The sequence below is a fragment of the Lupinus angustifolius genome, chromosome LG01 (genome assembly GCF_001865875.1).
Source record: "Lupinus angustifolius cultivar Tanjil chromosome LG01, LupAngTanjil_v1.0, whole genome shotgun sequence".
NCBI classification, from domain to species: Eukaryota; Viridiplantae; Streptophyta; class Magnoliopsida; order Fabales; family Fabaceae; genus Lupinus; species Lupinus angustifolius.
This window is the reverse complement of record NC_032009.1, coordinates 36,093,776-36,099,775: the sequence shown is the minus strand read 5'-3', so window position 1 is coordinate 36,099,775 and position 6,000 is coordinate 36,093,776.

Sequence of the window (6,000 nt, the reverse complement as noted above, 5' to 3'; positions counted from 1 at the left end):
GTTTTAGTTAGTTTCATTTATTTGAATTTATCAATAGATTATGTTTATCTTGTTAGTTATTATTTGTATCATATTATTGTATCGTTTGTAACAGTTTTTGTCAATATAACAAATTATTGATCTAAGTCATATTTGACATTGGTCAATCTTTATCTTTCTGAACTTCTACAGTATAGGGATAAAAGACATCACTAGAATGAACATTGGTGGGAATAGAACGTAGTGGCCAGTGTAATCACCATTTGAATTATCATTGATGCACTACCAAAATGATTATAGTTGTGAATATTACATTATATAAATAAAGGAAGAAAATGAATCGTTGTATCAAAGCATGTCGACATTTCTTTATTTGGATAATTATTTCATGTATTATGAAATTGTGAGGTTGAGAAAAAAATGAATGGATACTAAGGAGAAGGTGACACGACAAATGGAGATCACTAACGAAGTTCTGAATTTTGGCACGTTAGTAGCAGAATAGTAATCTGATAGGTTATGCAAGATCAACAACTCTATTTTGTAGAAGTTTAGGATGATAAAAATTGGTGAAGTGCACACTTATGAAATTACAAAGGGAAAATGATTTACACAAACCTAAACCATCTACATTCCAAAATTACACCATTAAGTTTTGTTAGAAACATTCCAAAATCACACCATTAAGTTTTGTTAGAAACATTTGTGAAAATCTGTGCCATAGTGCACATTCATTTATAGACTACTCTCTCCATGCCAAATATGTCAAATATTTTGCCCAAGGACAACATTAAAAGAAAAACCAATAATGATATGCTAGCAAGAAACTATCATAATATCAATATGGCTTATAATTATAGACTATACTACACATCTTGTTATATAAAAACACTTCATTATTGTTACAATCCAAACATTTATTAGCTTATCAGTAAACAAATATCAAGGATAAATTAATAAAAGTAAGTGGTTCCAGTTTGAATCGTGAAACTAGTGGAACTGAACCAAACTAAACTATAAAATATGTTTGGTTTGATTTCATTGTTTATTTAGTTTTTTTTAAGGAATTGTTTAAGTTCGGTTCAGTTTGTGGTTATGAAAATTTAGGAATCATTGAACTGACTGCATATCAAAGAAATATATATTAGAGAATAATATTGTACTATTTTATAAATTCTTCAACCAATTTTGTGGCTTAAATTACCAACTGTTTATGAATTATACTTTTATAAATGTTGTGATTGCATTTTTTTGCATTAATCATGTTGAGTCCATTAATCATCTATTCATATACTATATGATCACCAACCTTTGTCTCTACAATAAGATTTATTTGCATCTTGCAAAACTTATTATCCATATACTATATTAACTTATACCAAATATTCATGTGCTTCTAAAGTTTTTCTCTACATTTCTACCTTTCCATTTAATTCTTTTCTCGAGCCTCGCACTAAGACAATGTCATTTACAAAAAGCATGCATTGTGGCAATGATTCTTGGATATGCTCAATGAACATATCCTAGATCAATGTGAACAAGAAGAGGCTCAATGTTGACCCTTAGTAGCCTTATGGCAATAGGAAAAATTTCTAATGTCTCTCTTGTGTTATCACGCTAGTCCTATTCTCATCGTACAAATCCTTGATTGTTCAAATATAGGTAACTATACAGGTTCCCACAAAATCTCTCTATGCACCTCATTATACGTCCCTCCGATTATGTACAAGTCTCTTTTGTTCATTCAATATATGTCCATCTATCGCCGTAAAAAGTAAATAACCTCCATAGTTGACCTCCCCAATATAAAGTTAATTTGATTCTCAATGATATTTGTCTATTGTCTTAACCTCTACTCAATTATCATGTCTCATAATTTCATAACTCATTAGGTACTAAACAATATCCCCTCCCCTTTCTCTCCATCTCAAATATGTCAAAATATTTTGACTACTATCTCTTTTATTATTTTCTAATGTACCCATAAATTAAACAAACAGAAAATGACCCCAATTAAAATAAAAATCAGTAATGATATGCTAGCAAGAGAAAAAAAAACATGATAATATATATGACTTGTAAGTAGAGTAACGTAACAATCCAAACATTTATTAACTGCCTCAGTCAACAGAGATTTTTAGGCATGAAAAGAAGATACAATGTTTTTATTCTCTCATACTTCAAATGTTCTATGGCTATATGGTATACCTTCGGAGGATGTTAACATGAAAAACAATTCCATGTTCAGAAGATTACAAACCTCAAACAAGTATACTAATCCCAGAACAAGTAACTCAAAACCCTATCTCTGCAAGAAATATAAAGAATTATCAGTACCAATATTGTATTAATCTTACTTTTTTTACAAGCAAAAAAGTGTTATTTGATAAGAGGATGAGTGGTACTCACACAAATACAGTGTATTATTCAGGAATGTAAGATTTCAAACAAGAACTTGAATTCAGACATATTTGTTTTCTGAAGAATTTTAATACATGAAAGAATTCTCTAATGTGTAATAATATCTATGCACTAATGGTGCAAATATTTATATATAATCAATATATCATTCATTATTCATTTATATTACTTATATTTAAAAGTCAATGACAATTAAATATGAATGGTGGAATATTTCGAATATATACAACAGGTGAGAAGGGAGACATATTTGTTTTCTGAAGAATTTTAATACATGAAAGAATTCTCTAATGTGTAATAATATCTATGCACTAATGGTGCAAATATTTATATATAATCAATATATCATTCATTATTCATTTATATTACTTATATTTAAAAGTCAATGACAATTAAATATGAATGGTGGAATATTTCGAATATATACAACAGGTGAGAAGGGAGACATATTTGTTTTCTGAAGAATTTTAATACATGAAAGAATTCTCTAATGTGTAATAATATCTATGCACTAATGGTGCAAATATTTATATATAATCAATATATCATTCATTATTCATTTATATTACTTATATTTAAAAGTCAATGACAATTAAATATGAATGGTGGAATATTTCGAATATATACAACAGGTGAGAAGGGAAAATTTTATCAGTATATTTTAGGTTTTGAAAGAATTCATTTAGTAGATTTTAGCTTACTAATGGCATAAACAAAAACAAGACTAGCAAGAGAAATATTTTTAAACCATAGAATTACTATTATATTACAATGTGCATAAAATCAAAACAAGCATTGTTTGGTTCCTTTTTCATTAACCCTAATCTGAACACCTAAATGCAAAATTGGAGCCCTTTTTTCTTAATCATTTTCAATTCTTCATTAGCCATGTATCCAAATATACTGATAACTGAAAAAGCATATATAAAACAAGAATAAAGAATATACCTTCAAAGTTTATCAGGAACTTTTGTAGGCTTGAGGTGTGACTTTGTCTAAAAACATGCCTGGGTAAATGCCCTACAAAATCACAACATATCCTTCATTAAAATACTAACAAATCAACACAAAACTTAATTATCATAATGATCATATCATCATATATATAATAAGATTAAAAATTAATGAAATCTAAGTTAAATTGAATAGTTACATCGATATGCTTCTGCACATTCCTGGACCTTCTCTGAGGCTTCTTTGGAGGTAATTGCCCAGTCATCTTCAAGAAATCTTCCTCTATTTCTGACTTTGTTAGAGTCAATGAAAACACACTTGGCCCTGACCCTTGTGTAGAATTTGCAGAACGAGGTGTTCTAGTCCTTGTTGGCATCTTAGTTTGACTACTATCTTGTACTACACTTCTTCTCCCTCCACTACCATTTGTAGTTCCAGACTTGGCCACTTTCTTTTCCTTTCTTGGCCTAAGATTCCATGTTTTCTTCCCTTCTCCTTCATCTTCTTTGGTTTTCAAATTTGATTCCTCTCCACACAATCCTAATGCTTCTCCTTCAGCACTAACATCAGAACCAGAAACTGAACCCTTGGTCCCTTCTAGTAACTGAAAAGTTACCTTGGCTTTCTCCTTCTTCTCCGAACCCTCTACCAGTTCAACAGGTTTCTCAGTCAGCACATCATCCAGCTTTGAAAATCCTAAGCCATGAGAAAACACAATTTGGGTTGGGTTCGGATCCAAGGATAATGAACCAAAACTTAGAACCGGGTTTAGACTAGAATCGACTAATCTCAACCCACCAGGGCCAACACTAAGACCATAGTCACGAAGTGTTCGATGGTTAGGGCTTGGAACCGGGTTTAGACTAGAATCGACTAGTCTTAACCCGCCAGGGCCAACACTAAGACCATAGTCACGAAGTGTTCGATGGTTAGGGCTTGGAACCGGGTTTAGACTAGAATCGACTAGTCTTAACCCGCCAGGGCCAACACTAAGACCATAGTCACGAAGTGTTCGATGGTTAGGGCTTGGAACTGGGTTTAGACTAGAATCAACTAGTCTGAACCCACCAGGGCCAACACTAAGACCATAGTCACAAAGTGTTCGATGGTTAGGGTTAGGATTGTTCAGAGGCTGACTAAGGATGGAAGAAAGAGATTCTTCCTTACCAGATAATATCATCGAAGATGGTTGTAATTGTGGTTGTGGTTCTGGTTTCGGTGATATTGGTTGTGTGATTGATGTTGTTTCAGCATTTGAAACAGAATCAGAAGACATGATGATAATAAAAAAAGGTGAATTAGAGAAAATGATATTAATGAAAGAAGAGAATAAGATATTGAGGATTCAGAATAAGGTGATGGATTGAATGGAACCATTGATGAAAAATATAGTGTAGTTGGAATATAGAAGGAAAGAAACTCAAAATAAGAGAGTATATATTGAGAAGTTATTACATTCAACAAATTTGGAAATAAAATTATAATGGATTTTAAGATTTACTAATTAATTTTTTTACTATCTATTTATTAGACCAGGTTCATACCCCTGCTGAGTGATAAATATATTTACAAACTTGGTTTATTTTTTAAATTCATTATCAAATTCTACATATGGAAGTAGTTATAACATGAAAATGAGAAAGCAAGAAAAAAGAAGAGACTTTCTTATGAGAAATTATGAATATTTTTTTAGTATGGAAGAAGATATATTTGATATTAAGGTTTTCCAATTATGCCTTTTACTAATTAACAATTTATGAGAGACCAGGTACAGAACTCTATATGTTAAAGTTGAGGGAAGGAAGTGTGATTATATAATAAATATAATATATTTACATACCATTGTTAATTTTCAAATTCAAGATATGGAGATGGTAATATGAAGAAAAAAAGCAAGCAAAAAGAAGAGGCTTGATTATGAAAAATTATGACATTTTGCATGTATAGAAATAAATATATAATGGATTTTAAAACTTTCTTATCGTTTATTTTTCTATTAAATTTAAAACGGTGTGTGTAACATTATGATAATTAGATTAGTATATTTACAAATGTGGTTTATTTTCCTAATTTCATTCTCAATTTGAAAATGTACAAAATAGATGAAATTTGGCTCCTAGATTGATAATATTTTTATTTTAGAAGAAAATGTAATATAGTAGGAATAATTAAAAAATATTTCATCTATTTTAAGATTTCATTTTATTCATTTTTTTTATTAAATTTTAAATTTATATGACTAGGTACAAACTGCTGTATCTAAAAGTTGAGGGCCAAATGGAGTGATATAAAAACTGCTTCAAACCAAACAGTTTGACTAATTTAATTGTCACATCAACATTTGACTGATTTGAGACTCTTATAAGTCTAAAACTGGTTACTTAAATAGTTAGATTTGTTTGCACATTTTTGTTATAATAAAATATAAAATATTTTTTTTATAATGTTTTCAATTTATTTATAACATTTTAGGGTAGCAATCAATAATTAGGTATATTAATAAATTTATTTTGGAGAAAATCTTCACCAGAAGAACTAGCCTCGTTATATTTATAACATGGATGTTCTCATAGGTAACATTTGCTTATGTGGATGAAACATATGGCTAGAACAAATAAAAATGTAAAATATTATTTATTATAAAAA